The 19902-nt window shown below is 43.2% G+C and overlaps 1 protein-coding gene across 1 annotated transcript in view; it reads left to right on the top strand.

The window, feature by feature from the left end:
* Positions 1–19902, top strand: part of TAOK1 (TAO kinase 1) — a 139058-nt gene that overhangs the window by 44730 nt on the left and 74426 nt on the right. The window contains exon 2 of the mRNA XM_068270103.1: positions 1318–1410. The gene's annotated coding sequence lies outside the window, so the exon portion shown is untranslated. The remainder of the gene's footprint in view (positions 1–1317; positions 1411–19902) is intronic.

The raw sequence follows: 19902 nt of genomic DNA, 5'->3' as shown, positions 1-19902 counted from the left end.
GTCTAACTGTTGGTCTACCACTGCTCCTGTACTGCCCTAGGTCAACCGAGAATTTCCATCCTGTGTGATAGATATTTTCAGTTTTTGGTTAAAATCTACTGTACGTTGATTGATCAGACATTTTGGGGGAATTGATTCCCAACTGAAGACTGTGGCAGGAAGCTGTGCTACATTCAGCTCTCCCAACTGTGCAAGAGATTTTATGTGTGAACAAGCAGCAGATAAAACGTTTGTAAGATACATTTTAAGATTTATAAAGCAAACAAAGCAGGTGTCACATCCGGTTGATTGATATTGACTTTGAGCAGCACACTGCTGTTTCTCACACCTACATTTTACTGGATAAGATGTATAAATGTACTGGCTTCAGAACTAGCTCTACTCTGATCTTGGGTGGTTGAGCAAAGTTTTTACAAAATTGACATGGCTTTTGGTAAAAACTGGCAGTATAACTGTATGGACAATAAAGAGTTGAGAGAACGTTTTAGCACGTCCTGGCTGTTGTTCCACTTTAATGTTATAGGTTACTGGAATTACAGGCTTATTTCTGTGGCTGGAGACACCTGTTAAGGTGGCCATACATCAGGCAACTTGGTGGCCGATTGACCATCCAATTGGATTATTGTAATCGGCAGAAAATCTGTGCCACCGAATGCATTCCCGACTGACAATGCAACCAATTTCCAGCTGAAATTGGTTGTATTAATCAGTTGGACATCTGGATAATTGATGAAAGCCTGGGCGCTGCCCTTCCCAGAAGCCCCCCTACCCCTTTAAACATTTGTCCGAGGCTGCCCCCCTTGCTCCTGGCTCCCTTCGCTGTCCATTCATTGCAGCACGTGGTTGCCTAGTAACGTGGGTGCGTGCGTGACATGTCTTTACTAGGCGTGCTTGTATGGACAGCAGAGGGAGTCCGGAGGGAATGGACAGGTAATGTATAGTGCACTGGGCCCCTGAGGGGCACATTAAACATTAGTAGGGGACAGCTTTGGGTCGGTGAGGCGGAGGATACGGTGCCACAAGGCTGATTCCTGATTGATTTCAGCATGAAATTGATCGGGAATCGGCCTGCGTTGTATGGGCAGACGACAGATCTTACTGTAATCAAATTCGATTAGAAAGAGATTTATATTTTGGTCGAATCTGCCCATCATCGCTAGATGTAGGACTAGTTTTGCAGTAACTTTTGGTCACTGTGGAGAAAAAGTGGTAAAGGAGGAGGAATCTGTCCTGTGATCATTGTTCATTGATTGTAAGACTTTTGACGTTTTCATAGAGCTGTGCTTGTACTTAATTGCATTTGTTAATTTTGTGCAGGTGTACTGTGGGGAGTGGCTTCCAACCAAAATCTAACCTGGATAATTCCTGATTCGGACTGATTCTTGACAGGAAAGCTAATGCCTCTCGTCGGTAAGTTTAAAATTGTGACGATATTTCAAAGGTATGGAGATATGATTGCGATAATTCAAAGTACAGATACATGCCCTGTAATTCCACATGGGATTGTAAATGTACGAAAAATTTGCTCTTCTGTGATTTCTTCAATTGTTTCATGTTTCAAATGGAATGGTTTCTTATTTTTTAGCCAAGTTGTTAGACAAAGCCATAATGCGTAAGCAAGTAAGCGTCTGAATGATTTTATCTGCTGTTATTCAGACGTCATTCAATGGGAATGACTAGTAGTTTAGCCTAGTAATGGGAATGCCTAGTAATGGGAATGCCTAGTAATGGGAATGCCTAGTAGTTTTGGTACTATTCACTGCTCTTCTGCATTAAACACGGAGAACAGAATATCTCGGCTTGGGTGACAGGTAATGTACATGCTCAGGGAATTAAAGGTCAAACGTCAGTAATGTGGGAAATGAGGATCACGTGGTTTCCAGCATTTCAACCACAGTATACATTTATTTAAAGAGAACCTGAGACGAGAAGTGTTTCAGGTTCCATACTTGCTTGGGGCTTCTTTAATCCCCCTTGAGGTCGTTCATCCCTCGTTGATTCCCCGGGTGGCTCTTGTCTCCCGCTTGGTGGCCCAGAAGCTTGGCCGAGTTGCGCTTCATCGCGCATGTGCGGCTCAGCAGTGCGCGTTCCCCCGTCTCGCTCCCATTATTTGTTGTACAGTAAAGTCAAATTTTTCCCCCCACCCAGCTTTTATTTGAGCAAGAAATCTGACCGAAACCTATTTTTTAATCAGTAGAAGTCGCGTGGTAGTGGTGTATTTTATTTATTTATTTTTTTTAATGAATTTTGAATGGTGTAGGATACTTTGTCAGTTTCGTGTTTTTTAAAGACCTAGGACTTTTTTTTTTTTTCTTCAGCAGTTTTTCATTCTTTTCATAATTTGTGAAAAGTTGAACACGTGATTCAGAAAAATGTATTATTCTATTGAAAATACATTTTTAAAAATGGTATCGTGTGTGTGGCCACCTTAGAGTAGTTGATATTGTGCCTCTTTCTTTTTTTATAAACAAAAGTTTGCTTTCTTAAAACAGAAAGAATTTGCGATAATTCAGGTTGGAGTGAGCTGAGATGTCTCCCAGTGCATCACTGCTGAATATATGCAAATTAAAGAGGAACTCCAGCCTAAACAAACACACTGTCGTTAAGTTACATTAGTTATGTTAATTAAAATAGGTAATATAATCTCTTACCCACACTGTTTTAAAAGAACAGGCAAATGTTTGATTTCATGATGGCAGCCATATTTTTGGTTGAAAGGAGGTGACAGGGAGCATGAGACACAGTTCCAATTGTCCTGTGTCCTGAGCACCTCTCCCAGTTGCTAGGCAACGTGAATAACAACATAGGAAATCCATCGTGCTCTGCACAGCATCAGAGAAAAAAAGCCCAGGCTTTTTTTCTTTGATGGATGGAGCTTAGCTAAAAATGCAGCTAAAAAATTATGCTTTGATAAGAAAAACAAAGTTCTGATGCTGTGAAACTGTTAAAGAAACACCAAGCCTTTTCAGTTCTGCTGAGTAGATTTTTAGTCCGGAGGTTCACTTTAACCATTGTTACCCTTAGAAGCTAAACACATCCCCAGAACTGCTGGAATGCAATGATGTGTCAGATTGTTAATTTGTACAGAGCCATAATAATCCAACATGCATACAGACTGTTTCTTTTTTTTTTTATAGAAATTAGACTTTGAGATTTAAAGACTACCAAGGTTGTAGTGTACATTATGGTTAATTCACTCCTCATTATACCCTAATGTGGGTACAGCGATTAAACGGGTGAGTGACTTACCCATTTGCTAGAAATTGGGGATTATTCTTAAACTCCCCCATTATGGTCTTTGCCTGAAGCCTCATAGAAGTTGTCCAGACTTATGTGGCCACTGCTACTTGTGACCACAGCCCACTTCCCAAGATGCATGTATAAAATTCTGGTGTTGTGGCCGAGTATTATTGGAGATTTTAGGCACTATTGTGAATTCTGGTAGTGTGAGGTATAGGGAATGGGTTATAGCAATACATATTACTCAGGAATTACAACTGTTCCCCACTCTACAAAAAAGTTTTGTGTTCTTAACTGTTACTCTTGAAGGGATTTCTCCACTTCTGGTATGAACAGGAAGTGATGAAATTGTCCTAGGTATGGAAACCTAATGGTTATAAATATCCAAAAGAGGTTCCACCTTCTCATTGCACTATCCCAAGTGAATTTCCCCTGATGGTGTTCTTCAGACCACAGCTAAACCCAGAATTGAAATAGACAAATTCTAATAAAAGACAGGAGGAAACCTGTATTAAAGGTGTATTTTTATTTAAAGTAGTGGATAAGCATACCCTTTTCGTGGGCCAGATATGCTTGCGTCTGCATTATAGCTTTCTTGCTTTCCATTCTGAAATCATCTTGTGGGTAAATCAGCGAGGTGCTGTGAGTATATTACACACATGCAAAGTGGAAAGAACAGTAGATGGCAGAAATTGCCCACCATTCCAACATTGGAGTGAAAACCATCTTCCTTGGGAGACAGAGGAAGTATATGGTGAGCAGGTTATTGTGGTCAGCAGTTGTACGACCCAAGAAGAAATGAGCTAATCCGTAGGAGTCTTAAGGTTGCCACAAAGTTCCTTTTTTTTTTTTTTAATTCAATTCGACCCATCCAATCCAAATTTTCAGTGTATTCAGAAGTTTTGAAGAAACTGTTAAATTTAACACACGTGTGTTCAAGATTGCTGCCATTTTGTGGAAAATGATTGTAAATGTTGAAAAAGTTGTATGGATAAAGAACGCTTCCTGCATGGTAATCTTTCAATCACCTTTTGATCATTTTGCATTTTCATAGAACTACATTTTCCACTGTGACCTTTATCACCATTTTCCATCTCTGTATATCAGTCATCTCATGCGATTACCATTTGCTGTTTACCATTACTATTACTACTAAACACAGCAATACTTAAAGGGAAGGTTCAGGGAGGGGATTAAAAAAATAAAAATAAATTTCCACTTACCTGGGGCTTCCTCCAGCCCGTGGCAGGCAGGAGGTGCCCTCGCCGCCGCTCCGCAGGCTCCCGGTGGTCTCCGGTGCCCGACCCGACCTAGCCAGGCCGGCTGCCAGGTCGGGCTCTTCTGCGCTCCATTTCCTGGGACTTCTGCGTCCCACGCCGGCGCGCTGACGTCATCGAACGTCCGCCGGGCTGTACTGCGCATGCGCAGAACTACTGCGCATGCGCAGTACAGCCCGGCGGACGTCCGGTGACGTCACCGCGCCGGCGTGGGACGCAGAAGTCCCAGGAAATGGAGCGCAGAAGAGCCCGACCTGGCAGCCGGCCTGGCCAGGTCGGGTCGGGCACCGGAGACCACCGGGAGCCTGCGGAGCGGCGGCGAGGGCACCTCCTGCCTGCCACGGGCTGGAGGAAGCCCCAGGTAAGTAGAAATTTTATTTTTTTAATCCCCTCCCTGAACCTTCCCTTTAATTACATAAATAAACCAAGTATAATATAGTTACATATGACAGTTGTACATGAAAAACACAGTTCCATGCATATTATTTTCCCCTTAAATACCATAACATGTCTTTATATAGTCAAGTATAAGCCGAGTTTTTGGGACCAAATAAAGTGGTCCCAAAGTGGGGGTCTCGGCTTACACTCGAGTCAAGTATAAGTGACCCTTCCCTCTCCCCGCAGGCTGTGGAAGATTACTTAGAGGGGAGCAGTGGTACAGCAGGACTCTTCCACATGGATGGGGGGGGGGGGGGGGGGGGCGGGGAGAGGCAACTCCTCACTCCCCTCTCCCTGGCTGAAATCACAGCAGCGGGTGAGGAGTGACTCACGTTTCGGGGTGGCTCCAGTTGATGATTGCATGCCGCCGGGCACCTCTGTGTACATCGCTACTAACAGGACGTAGTAATCACACTACTTCCTGTTAGCCGTGATGTACACGGAGCCCGGCGGCACGTGATCATAGCCCAGAGCCGCCCGGAAGGTTAGTCGCTCCTCACCCGCTGCTGTAATTTCAGACAGATTTTGTCCTTTAAAAAAAAAAAAAAAAATGTATTTTTTATTCCGGGAGTTTGCATTTTTATGTGAATTTTTAAGCATTTTTTCCCTCTGCATTCCTATAAAGTTTATTTGCATGTAAATGTATCTGATTACATTTTAAAACCAGATGCATTTTTGCAAAATAAATGCTTTTTTTTCTGTTTTTCCATTGACTAACATACATTACATGCGACTATCACCTGTAAAAAAAACAAAAACATAACTGCAGTGCGATTTTTTTTTTTTTTTTTTTTTTTTTTTTTTTTTTTTTTTTTATAATCCAGAAAAAAACGGCAAAATGTATGAACAACAAAACACTCATGTCAAATGCATCGGTGTTGGAATACACTAGATGTGCGGTAAACACAAAATCACAATTCCATGCGATGGACAAAAATGTTAATAAGGGTTAACACCTTTTTAAAGCCCTAGTTTTAACTAGTAGTAAATTTCAGCACAGTTCTCCCACATTGCTGGTCAGCTGCATCCAAACAATATGTGTAGATAAGATAAAATGTAAAGGCCTACCAGCTATCAACAACCCACGTTATAAGGTTGTCAATCGTGTGCTTGCCAGCCAACGAACTAGCAGTTAAACTCTGCAGGGTCCTCAGTAGTGTCTGCACCATCTCCCATGGCCACATATCAAAAATAAGGTGTGAGTAAATGGTTTTTAACCACTTGAGGACCGCCCCCAGCCAATGGGCGGCGGCAAAGTCCGGGCCTAAACGACCGCAATACACCCATCGGCGGGGGCGGCTGCGGGCGTGGTAATGCAGCGATCGCGTCATTCGTGACGCGATCAGCCGCTGGCGACTGGCTCCGCCCCCCTCACGCTGTAACCCGCCGGCCGTTCGGAAGCGCTGGCGGGTTACTAGCACCCGGATCGCCGCATGTAAAGAGTATAATAGGCTTTGTAATGTATATTATACTGGCTGCCTCCTGCCCTGGTGGTCCCAGTGTCCGAGGGACCACCAGGGCAGACTGCAGCCACCCTAGTCTGCACCAAGCACACTGATTTCTCCACCCCCTGCCCCCTGATCGCCCACAGCACCCCTCAGACCCCCCCCCCCCTGCCCACCCCCCAGACCACTGTTTGCACCCAATCACCCCCCTAATCACCCATCAATCACTATCTGTCAATGCTATTTTTTTTTTAACCCTAAACTGCCCCCTGCTCCCTCCTGATCACCCCCCACCCCTCAGATTCTCCCCAGACCCCCCCCCCCCAGTCCCCCCCACCCCCCCCGTGTACTGTATGCATCTATCCCCCCTGATCACCTGTCAATCACCCGTCAATCACCCCCTGTCACTGCCACCCATCAATCAGCCCCTAACCTGCCCCTTGCAGGCAATCTGATCACCCACCCACACCAATAGATCGCCCGCAGATCCGACATCAAATCACCTCCCAAATGCAGTGTTTACATCTGTTCTCTACCCTAAACACCCACTAATCACCCATCAATCACCCATCAATCACCACCTGTCACTGTTACCCATCAGATTAGACCCTAATCTGCCCCTAGGGCACCCAATCACATGCCCACGCGCTCAGATTGCCCTCAGACCCCAGCCCTGATCACCTCGCCAGTGCATTGCTTGCATCTATTTCCCCCCTCTAATCACACCTTGAGACACCCATCAATCACCTCCTGTCATCACCTGTCACCCCCTAGCACACCTACCCATCAGATCAGGCCCTAATTTGCCCCGTGTGGGGTTCCTGATCACTCGGCCAAACCCTCAGATCCCCCTCAGACCCCCTTCCGATCACCTCCCCAGTGCATTGATTGCATCTATTTTCTCCTCTAACCACCCCCTGAGACACCCATCAATCGCCTCCTGTCACCCCCCCTAGCACTCCTATCCATCAGATCAGGCCCAATACAACCTGTCATCTAAGAGGCCACCCTCCTTATGACCGGTGTCAGGAACCGGCCCGCGGCACGCCTGCGTATACGGTTCCCGACTGCGGGTTTGACCAGATTAAGCGGGGAACAGCCTTATTTAAGCTACAAACAAGGCTGGAACCCCTCAAACACTTCCCACTGCCACCACTAGCGTTGCTAGACACGTCCCCTCAGCTGTCGAGGGCTAAACACGCAATCTGCGTTTTCGTATTTGGGTCAGCTTTGCGCTTAGGCCGAATACGAGAACGCCACGCACCCACACACACAGTACAGTTGTACAGTAACACAGCACAATCAGGCAATGATTTGTAATGCAAGTTACACTGTCGTGCAGCAAAACCACTAACAGTCGTTCCGAACGATACTGTTAGACTTCCCACTCGGCTGTCGAGAGCAGAAGTGCCCCATACACACAATGCAATTACAATTTCATATGGTAGTGTTGCTCAAACATACAATTAGGCACGGACTTATACACAGCTACACTGCAGTCTCCTCTAGGCTATGAGTGTTAGTTTAGTACGGCAGAAGTCAAGCTTATTAAATAATAATTTAATATTCCAGAAAAACATGGAACAATGCATAACAGAATATATACAAAAGATTACAAAAAACAAAAGATTACAACACACAAAGCGATTTTGCTTACCAAAATAAACGGGGAAATAAACGTACCAGCGTATCGATCTGGCGTTGTTGCGGGGGGTACGCACTTCTGGTCAGGAACCAGGTTAGTTCTAGCCGTGTGAGCTACCTCCAAGAACTACAAGTTGTGGCTATCCTAGCTGCGGTTTTATACTATGAAATACGCCTGGAGGCTGCAACTTCCTTGGGGAGGGGAGGAACTAGTTTTTAATTAAATCTCAGACATAAATGGGATTTCCAGAGATCCACATACATGAAAAGATTTCCCTAGTCCAAGTTACAGGTGACAACCCCATTGTTGACAGTATTTCCTAGCTGATCAAAGATAAGGATATAGTTTGCACCTCCACCAATAATTCAATTTCCACAGGTAGAAAATGGTATCAAAAGGACTTCACCCCTTCAATAATTTCCAGTAGGCTGTCAAATACATTTCAAACATTCAGGTGTCAGCTTCCCCCTTTCCTCAAGACTCTAGCAGGCTTGCCTTGTATAATGGGACAATGGCTGACATCAGACTCAAAAGCCATGCCGACCAGCCTATTCTTCCTCAATTGGCAGCTAATTAGCAGTCGACACAGTTTCCCCTGCTGGACAATGGGGCAGAGGTAATGGACATCTACATACAGAATTACATTAGACTTCAGTTTACTCTGGCCAGGTGACCAATTACTCCCAAGCCCAATACACATCTGAGGTTTTACCCAGTAGACAGAAACAGGACAGAAATATGTTCTGTTATTATCATTAACAGCATCAGCACCCCAATATATCACCACAACCGGTTCCACAAAATTTGCCCCCTCATAGACCACCTGTCATCAAAATTTGCAGATGCTTATACCCCTGAACAGTCATTTTGAGAAATTTGGTTTCCAGACTACTCGCGGTTTTGGGCCCGTAAAATGCCAGGGCAGTATAGGAACTCCACAAGTGACCCCATTTTAGAAAAAAGACACCCCAATTCGTCATACGTCTATTCTGTTAGGTGTATGACGAGTTCATAGAAGATTTAAATTTTTGTCAAAAGTTAGCGGAAATTGGATTTTTATTGTTTTTTTCACAAAGTGTCATTTTTCACTAAATTGTGACAAAAAAGAAAATCTTCTATGAACTCACCATACCCCTAACAGAATACCTTGGGGTGTCTTCTTTCTAAAATGTGGTCACTTGTGGGGTTCCTATACTGCCCTGGCATTTTAGGGGCCCTAAACCGTGAGGAGTAGTCTAGAAAACAAATGCCTCAAAATGACCTGTGAATAGGACGTTGGGCCCCTTAGCGCACCTAGGCTGCAAAAAAGTGTCACACATGTGGTATCGCCGTACTCAGGAGAAGTAGTATAATGTGTTTTCGGGTGTATTTTTACACCTACCCATGCTGGGTGGGAGAAATCTCTCTGTAAATGGACAATTGTGTGTAAAAAAAATAAAAAATGTCATTTACAGAGATATTTCTCCCACCCAGCATGGTTATATGTAAAAATACACCACAAATCACATTATACTACTGCTCCTGAGTACGGCGATACTACGTGTGGCATTTTTTGCACCCTAAGTGCGCTAAGGGGCCCAAAGTCCAATGAGTACCTTTAGGATTTCACAGTTCATTTTGCGACATTTGGTTTCAAGACTACTCCTCACGGTTTTGGGCCCCTAAAATGCCAGGGTAGTATAGGAACCCCACAAATGACCCCATTTTAGAAAGAAGACACCCAAAGGTATTCCGTTAGGAGTATGGTGAGTTCATAGAAGATTTTATTTTTTGTCACAAGTTAGCGGAAAATGACACTTTGTGAAAAAAAAACCAATACAAATCAATTTCCGCTAACTTGTGACAAAAAAACCGTGAGGAGTAGTCTTGAAACCAAATGTCGCAAAGTGACCTGTGAAATCCTAAAGGTACTCATTGGACTTTGGGCCCCTTAGCGCAGTTAGGGTGCAAAAAAGTGCCACACATGTGGTATTGCCGTACTCAGGAGAAGTAGTATAATGTGTTTTGGAGTGTATTTTTACACATACCCATGCTGAGTGGGAGAAATATCTCTGTAAATAGACAATTGTGTGTGTAAAAAAAATAAAAAAAAAATTGTCATTTACGGAGATATTTCTCCCACCCAGCATGGGTATGTGTAAAAATATACCCCAAAACACATTATACTACCTCTCTTGAGTACGGCAATACCACATCTGTGGCGCTTTTTTGCAGCCTAACTGCGCTAAGGGGCCCAAAGTCCAATGAGCATCTTTAGGCTTTACAGGGTTGCTTACAATTTTGCACCCCCCAAAATGCCAGGACAGTGAACACACCCCACAAATGACTCCATTTTGGAAAGTAGACCCTTTAAGGTATTCAGAGGGCTATGGTGAGTCTGTGGCAGATTTCATTTTTTTTTTTTTGTCGCAAGTTAGAAGAAATGGAAACTTTTTTTTTTTTTTTTTGGTCACAAAGTGTCATTTTCCGCTAACTTGTGACAAAAAATAAAATCTTCTATGAACTCACCATGCCTCTCAGTGAATACTTTGGGATGTCTTCTTTCCAAAATGGGGTCATTTGGGGGGCATTTATACTATCCTGGAATTTTAGCACCTCATGAAACATGACAGGTGGGCAGAAAAGTCGGAAATGCTTCAAAATGGGAAAATTCACTTTTGGCACCATAGTTTGTAAACGCTATAGCTTTTAAACAATGCAATAAATATACACTGAATGTTTTTTTTTTTTTTTTTTATTAAAGACATGTAGCAGAATAACTTTCGCGCTCAAATGTATAGGAAATTTTACTTTTATTTGAAAAATGTCAGCACAGAAAGTTAAAGTAATTTTTTTGACAAAATTCATGACTTTTTTTTGATGAATATAATAAAAACGAAAACTCGCAGCAGCAATCAAATAGCACCAAAAGAAAGCTGTATTAGTGACAAGAAAAGGAGGTAAAATTGATTTAGGTGGTAGGTTGTATGAGCGAGCAATAAACCGTGAAAGCTGCAGTGGTCTGAATGGAGAAAAAGGCTCTGGTCCTTAAGGGGCGAAAAGACTGTGGTCCTTAAGTGGTTAAAGGACTTGCAAGGCCAGACGACCAAAAATAGATCAGAACCTGGGTGCTTTTTGTCCCCATAGAGGACGCCATCCGCGCCCTCCATCACATTCCGCCGCCATTATTTTCATAGTACTGGCCCCAGGTCGGATCCTGACCCCACCGCACAAGTCATTTCATTATTCCCCCTCCAAAGATGGCTGTTCAGCTGAGCCGCGGCTGCGCAGTACGCATGGACACGAGTTCGGCTGCGCAGCTCTCAGCCCTCCTCCAGCCACGTCCTCTCTCCCCGGGTCCTCCTGTGCGTCCATCGGGCACGCCTACATCGCTCACATCACACGGCTGGAGGAGGGCTGAGAGCTGCGCAGCCGCACTTGTGTCCATGCGTACTGCGCAGCCGCGTCTCAGCTCGGCAGCCATCTTTAGATAGGAATATTGAAACGACGGGGTTGGGACCCGACCTGGGGCCATTACTATAAAAATAATAGCTGCGGACTGTAACGAGGGCGCGGGTGGCGTCCTCTATGGGGACAAAAAGCACCCAGGTACTGATCTATTTTTGGCCGTCTGGCCTCGTAAGTCCTTTAAAGCAGTAGGATTAGCCATACTATGCCAGGGGGAAAAAAAACACATAAGTAGATAAATACTTGATCTACTTAACACATGTAATGTACTGTCTACGTTTTGATTTCAGTGAATGTTGCATATTAAATAAAGAGAATTCTGTTCCTGGTGGGAACTATGTCTTTTGCCCACAGTTTAGGCTAAATCCTGATGACGTTTCTGCCCTCCTCTGACGGCTTTGTCAGACTCTGGCAGGAATGTGCTGCTCTGCTCGTTATAGGCAGAAGCTATACACACCCTCTCCACGCCCCCTGCAGGCTCTGTATGAGTCACAGACTGAGCTCCTCTCAGCCTATCACATGCCATGTCTTTTGTTTGTAAACACTGCCTAAAACTGGCAATTACAAGCCAGGATTGCAGCTGGGAGTGGCAGAAACAGCACAGAGGGGCCCAGGAGAACATAATGAATAGAATGGTATGCTTTTTATTGTAAGAATTTTAAAGTACAGATTGTCTTTAAGTATGTGATAACTCCAAATCATAACAGCATGAAAAGTTTTGAATGCAGGATTAGCATCTTTATAACTTAATACACTTAGGCTAGTTACACACCGGGACGTTGCGTTATAGTGGACGTTATGGTCGCATAACGTCACCTAACGCAACGCCTGTCGGTGTTGGTAGAGGACGTTGAGTGAGCTGCGTTAAGCGGCTCTTTCCGCATTAGGGCAGTGAGAGTGGCGCTGATTGGCCGGCGGGACCACGTGATGCGGAGTGAAACACTGCGCATCACGTGGTACCGCCGGCCAATCAGCGGCCACCAGTGCAGTGCATATTGAGTAGCCATGTGCGTGGCTACGTAGTGGCCTCTCCCCGCCTCCTCTCCGCCCCAACACTGAGCATGTGCAAACAGTCTAACGCGGCTTAAGCCGCTGGAACGCTATAGTATGCTGCACGTTCTGAAGAACGTGCAGCGTTACATGTAACGCAACGTGGGCAGTGTGAACAGCCCCATTGACTTTGTATTGCTGTGAGTTGGGGAGTGTTACGAGCGCCTGTAACGTCCCTGTGTGGAAGCAGCCCTAGACCAGTTGCTGTTGAAATTTGATTTTTATGTTGTTGAAAATCCCGCTTTAAGCAAATACTTTGTTGATACTGATGAAGTTAGAGTAAATAAAAACAAGCTAGTCAAATGTGACGACCCCAAATTACATGGTAACCTAGATCTAAAAGAGCACTCTACATAATAGTGACCACACACGATCCATTCAAATCCGATTTTACGACCATTCAATAAAAATTGGCTTTACTGAAAAGTCTAAAGTTTTTTTTTTTTTTTTTTTTTATTCGAGTAAGAAATCTCTATCTATATATCCCAGCAATTTTCTCAGTTTTCAGTCATTTTTTTTATAATTGGGGAAAAAATTGAAACGTGTGGGTTGTACATTGGTCAGACTTTTGAAATGTTACAATCGGGCAGAAAAATTGATTGCAATTCTTGAATTGAAAAGATATTTAAAAAAAAATTGTATCCTGTGTGGCCACCACATCTGGTGTCTTGCAACTACAACCCAACCAGTTTACTTGGGTCTAAAAATCAATTAATTCAATTTTCATTAAAGAACAAGCGACACCCATGCTAACCTAGAAATAAAAAAACACATAAGTAGATAAATACTACTTCTACTTACACAACAGATGTATTGTGCTAGCCATGTAATGATTCCTGGGAATTTTATAAAGGAAAAGCAGAAAATCCTATTCTAGGCAGTGACCATATTGCCAAGCTAATGCTGACATCATATCCTCCCTGACTCTTGTTTTCCCCCTCCCTTCTCTTGCGCATTGTGTATTCATTAGCTGCCCTCCTCCCAGAGTCTTCAGACACTCCCACTGAGGTGTATACAGACAACTGCACTGTCTTTTTTATTTTTTATTTTTATTTACACATCCAATCACTGAGTCTCCTCAGCCTTGCTTGTGAACACAAGTGATCCGAGGGTGTTTTTGATAAGCAGCTAGGCAGGGAAATAAATGGAAGAGGAGGAATATATTCTAGATAAAAAGAACTCCCAGCATTCAACTGTTTGGCACTTGAGCCAGTGCTCCTAAAGTATGTGATAACTCCAAACCATAACAGCAGAAAAAGTTTTTTGCAAGTTTTGAATGCAGGATTATCATCGTTATCATTTAATACACGCAGACCAGTTGCTGTTGAAATTTGATTTTTTTTTTTGGTGACAATACTGCTATCAGTGTTCTCCCCAGAAATTTTTTTTTTCCGGGTGGCATGAAATTGTAGCCGGGTGGTATGGAAAAGTAGCCGGGTGGGGCAAGAAGAGAGAATGCAGGGCCGGTGTTTCTATGCACAACACTGCTTATAGCATAGGAGGAGGTGAGCCAATGACAGCCGGGTGCTCACCAAAACTAGCCGGATGGAGCACCCGGCTAAAAGAGCCTGGATAGAACACTGCACTTTAAAATTGAGTATAAAAAAAGAAATATCAGCTACTCCTGATCAACTTGTATCAAAACATTTTAGGTTTCTTGCTCAAATTAAAAATAAAAAAAAATAAAAAAACCTGTACAACCAAATTACTGTAAAGTTGAATGTTTGTATTGTATTGAGTGTGCCACATTTAGGCTGTGCTTTCACAGTGGTGCAAAGATTTCCATGCTCACAGGTTCCAACTTGGTCCAACCAGTGGTTAAAGCACAACTCAAGTGAGAAATATATGGAGGCTGCTATATTTATTTCCTTTTATACAATAGCAGTTGCCTGGCAGTCCTGCTGATCTATTAGGATGCAGTAGTGTCTGAATAATGCCAGAAACAAGCATGAAGCTAATCTTTCAGATCTGACAATGTCAGAAACATCTGATCTGTTGCATGCTTGTTCAGGGTTCATGGCTAAAAGTATTAGAGGCAGAGGATCAGCAGGACAGCCAGGCAACCGGTATTGTTTAAAAGGAAATAAATATGGCAGCCTCCATATCCCTCTTGCTTCAGTTGCTCTGTAATTCTCCAGTTTATTCCTAGAGATTTTTTAACCACTTCCCCTCCCCAGGGACAAGTAACTACTATGTCTCGTTCTACCCTCCCCACTCGTTACCGCCACCCATCGTTAGCTGGGAGATATTGATCTAAGTCCCCGTGTAAAAGACTGTGGCCTTTGAGACTGTGCCGTCATTCACAAAAGCCGATCCTTACATGTCCGCGCATATCTTCCTGATTGCGTAGTCCTACTACGCACAGGGAAGTTATGCGCAAGGACATCTTGTGGCCAAAGAGTAAAATTACAATTTCCTTTTTTTTATTTTACACTTAAAATTAACCCCTTACCTCCCACACTCCCCAAAAGGTCCATTCCCTGCACACACACCCCCACCCCCCCAAAAAGTTGGTAAAAAAAATACATAAATGCTTACCTTACGCGGTTAACTTTTTTTATAATATGTATGTCAAAAGGGTATATTACTGTTGCTCTGGCAAATTATGAACTTGTAATCAGTGATGGATGCAAAACTGCACCTTTATTCCCAAATAAAATATAAAATATTGTCGCCATACATTGTACTAGGGTAAAATTTTAAACGTTGCAATAACTGGGACAAATGGGCAAATAAAATGTGTGGGTTTTAATTACGGTAGCATTTTTTATTTTAAAACTATAACAGCAGAAAACTGAGAAATAATGAATTTTTCATTTTTTTTTTTCCTGTTAAAACACGGTTTTAGAATAAAATAATTCTTAGCGAAAAGTACCCCCCAGAGAAAGCCTAGTTGGTGGCAAAAAAAAAAAAAAATACATATTGTTTTGTGGTAAGTAGTAATAAAGTTATAGGCGAATGATCAATTTTTATAAACCCACTGAAGAGTATGTGGCATTAATAGATAATTCCACGCTCAACAGAGGAGACAAGGAGTATTCTTAGCTACAGTGCTGGTAACAGCGTCTCTGAGCAGCAGCACAGCAGATGTGAGCAGTGTCAGCTCATTGTTAAAATTATTATTGATTTACAAAGTGCCAATATATTCCGTGTATGCTGTACAATATAAAAGCGTCATCTTTACTACCTCAAGTGGGTGATGTTGGGATTGGGGGAGGAGATAGGACGGAACACAAACTGCTGTGCAGTTTCACCCAAGCAGCACCAGACCACAGAAAGTCAGCCAGGTAATAAATGTAATAGAGCAAAATTTGTTTAGGTGCATCTTTGATGCATTCCACACAATGTGCACTGGACAAATATAAGCCTAAACTTTGACTTTTAGGCACTATGCAAAACACATGCCAGATGTGTAGTGAACAATAATTCTCAAAAAAAATACATGGCAGGAACTGTGTTCTTGAAAAATAATTTTAATTGAAATGTAGTTTTGTCATTAAGAAAGTGTGAGTCAGATCATAACCTTACTTTGAACCCTGCTGGGTTACACAATAGTTTGCTAAGAAAAGCTCCAGTTAGCAGGTGAAAAATCTCCTCAGGACTTTCAGTGTTCTGTACCATTAAGGTATCTAATTGTTTGGAACGTGGTAAAAATAGTACTGTTTTTTGTTTTTATATCCATATGGAACCTGCTTAATTTAGAGTACATTAGAGACATCCGGATGCACTTTAAGCATGTTGTACATTTTTCTTTTGGCTTATTTGGCTGCAGTTATAATTGCTTCGCTATGTGATGAATACTGAAACCTCGAAGAATTTGCTGGTGAAAAGGAGGAATTGTTGTAGCATCTAGCAATATTATAGAATTCCATTATTCCAGTCCTGCTTGTCAAATGGTTGATGCTGACCAAAAAAAAGGTAGTTAATTTGCAAAGTAGGATGTAGATAAAATGTGTGGGTTTTATCCACAGTAGAACGTTTTACCACCATGAATCGCAAGTGTGGAAGAATTGCTGCAAAACCGCCGTCAGTGTGCATTAGTTCTTAGAGGAGCACCTAACTGGGCCAGTAGGATACTAAGGCCCGGTTCACATTAGCATTTTTTCTGCGGAGCCGGCTGTAAGGATCCGGCTATCAGGATCAGGAAAAACTGTCCGTTTTTACAGCCATTGTGCTGTAAACTGTCAGTTTTCTATTTGTTACTATGTAGCTGCAAAACCTTCCATGTCAGTTCCGCTGAGCAAAGCGATCTGGAAAATTGGGTCCTGCAGCCTTTTTTCATCCGCTCAGCGGAACGGACCACGGAACCGTACGGCCGGTTCCGTTGGAAAACGCTAATGTGCTTATTTTTGCATAACGTACAACCTTTACTTATGAAATAATTTCTTGCATTCTTAGTCTTTAGATTAGCTACTTACCAGGTCTTCTAAGGGGGGTTCTTCCTATGTTGTGTGTTTAGGCCCCTTTTACACTTAAAGGATAAACCTGTGCTGCGTTACCCTATTTTGTCACGAGGGGCCGCAAAAGCAACGGAAGTCTATGGAGACTTTGTAACACTTATTGCGGTCCCTTGTGGTACACTGGAAGTATCCGATCTGACATAAGGGCAACAGCACTTTACCACAAGCACCGCGCATAATGCATGGTGATTGGGGTAATGTAAGTCTATGGGTGACACAGGTAGTATAAACACAAGGCATGGTGCATCGCATCTCGCATTGCACGATCTGATGGGAGTCCCGGAGACGTACTTCCTGCCCAGCAGGGAGTGCGTCACTGAGCAGGGGCGGAGCTATTCAAATGACCTTGTTGGCGCACTTTACTGCAGGGTAAAATGTTTATTTTTTGTGTGCGGTGGGATCCTTGCTTCCCCACCGCAGCACAAAAAAATAGATGTAAAACCGACCCTATGGTCGTGAACAAATGTAGCTGTGCTCCTCTTGTAGGTGAAATGAGTTGCCATATTTATTTTCTTTTAACTACTTAATGCACCAGGTGCAGTTGTGCGCACTACCGTTACCGCCCGCTAGCGGGGACATGAATGAATGGGAACGCACTTCCCATTCATTAATCTAAGTCCCCGATTCAATGAACGCCGGCATCTATGGGACACCTGCATTCATTGTATCTTACTGTTGTTACTGTGCATGCATTACTTGAGATTCACATCCTGACTGAGGACATCTTGTGGCCAAATAGTAAAACTACATCAAAAACATTTTATTTCATAAAAATACCTACATTTACATCTAAAATGAACCATTTCCCCCACACTCCCCCATAGTCCTATCTATCTATCTATCTATAATATTGGTGCCATACATTGTACTACAAATGGGCAAATAAAATGTGTGGGTTTTATTCACAGTAGAACATTTTATTTTAACGCTATAATGGCTTATTCCAATTATTCTAAATGTGTTTAGAATAAAATAATTCTTAGCATTATGTACCTCCCAAAGAAAGTTATTGGCGAAAGAATGGGAGGAGCGCTGACAGGTGAAAAATTGCTCTGGTCCTAAAGGCATAAAAACCCTCAGTGGTCAAGTGGTTAAACAATACTAGTTGCCTGGCAGCCCTGCTAATCTTTTGGCTGCAGTAGCGTCTGAATTACACCAGAAACAAGCATGCAGCTAACCTTGTCAGACCGTAATGTCAGAAAAACCTGATCTGCTGCATGCTTGTTCAGTGTCTATAGCTAAAAGTATTAGAGGCAGGAGATCAGCAGGATAGCCAGGCAACTGGTATTGCCAAACCACTTCAGGACCGGGGTGTTGCATAGTTTGGTTGAAAAAAGACATCCGTCCAAGTCCAACCAGACGCCATAGCTCCTGATCAGTGAGGGGAGACGTCAGCTGTCATATGACAGCTGAATCTCGCCATTTGGCTGCAAGCAGCGGGACCAAGGGACATTAGTTACATCCATTCAGCAGCACAGGACGTAACTAACGTCTTTGGTCCAAAGGGGTTTAAAGGATATAACCGTGGCAGCCTCCACTCACCTCATGTTCACTTTAAGGGGAGGGGCTAAAGGTTGTAGCAAAAATACAGTAAATGCCTGTATACACCAGTAGTAACCCTTTGCACACAAAAAGGAATACACACAGCACCCTGTAATTTACCACCAAAGATGTTAAAATTGAGCTGCTGCCACTGCATTTGATTGGCCAATTTTTAAGCTGCATGTATATAGAAATTTGGCAGACAATTTTCACCAACCTGGAATGATTAGGAACTCATTGGCCTGCTCAGTTCAGGAGGTTGGGTGCTGCTTTATTGCAGTATCTCCTTCGTCGCCTCCTACAGTATCTCCTGACGGAGAGCATGGCTAGTGCTGCTGCCCATTCTTGCTGCTGTAGTCGAAGAGGGGGAGGTGGATAACATGATTTGATTTGTGCACTGACTCTATTGGCCAATAGAGGTTAATTGTGGCCTGTGATTTTGGGGGGAGGCAGGTTTCTGGTTGAACTGCCAGGTTGCTTATAAACTGCATCCGGTATTTTATACTTTCCCCCCCCAAATTAACTAAAGATTTTCTGCATAAGGTAGACGTTTAATTTGCCGAACAAACATGCTTCAAATCACTAAGCCCTGCTTGGTCAGTGTCACTTACCAGCTGTGGAGCAGGGCAGCAGTCAGGCAGGAAGGTGTATGTATGAGTCGGGTGTTTTCTGTCCAGTGCATCCTTGACATCCCAGGAGGAGCTGTTCTGTATAAGAGCATAAAGATTTTCACATCTGAAGGGATGCAGAAAAGTCTCATAAAAATATCACCTTCCCCTGCTCTGCCAGAGTGAAGTCCCGCCTTCCAGATTATCGGACCAAATCGAGGTGAGCAGCAGGGCTGTGCGGATCTCCCTATTGGCTGCCTAGTTCTCCTTATTGGCTGTCTGTCAATGTTAACGCATGGGGAGTGTGAGTTATCGGCTAGTGAGAGCTGGAGAAAAATACTGAACACTTTTGCTTGATTTACCTCACGGTCACTGCTAGCTCTGTTCTGCTTAAGGGGGGATTCACACTTGTTTACAAAAACTTAACCGTTCAGTGCGTTTATGCTTTACTTAAATGCAGGAAGCTGATCCTATGTTAAATAGGATCCGCTTCCACTTGTGACAAGTGTGCCACGGAACAGGAGACTGAATGCAGAGTCCCAACTTGGCACATTTTCCTGGACTAGACGGTAAAATGTGTCCAATGAAAGCCTATGAGAACGGACGTACAGTGGGTTGCAAAAGTATTCAGCCCCCTTGAAGTTTTCCACATTTTGTCACATTACTGCCACAAACCTGCATCAATTTTATTGGAATTCCATGTGAAAGACCAATACAAAGTGGTGTACATGTGAGAAGTGGATCGAAAAT

This window comes from Hyperolius riggenbachi, chromosome 2 (genome assembly GCF_040937935.1).
Source record: "Hyperolius riggenbachi isolate aHypRig1 chromosome 2, aHypRig1.pri, whole genome shotgun sequence".
NCBI classification, from domain to species: domain Eukaryota; kingdom Metazoa; phylum Chordata; class Amphibia; order Anura; family Hyperoliidae; genus Hyperolius; species Hyperolius riggenbachi.
This window is presented reverse-complemented; position numbering and strand designations above follow the sequence as displayed.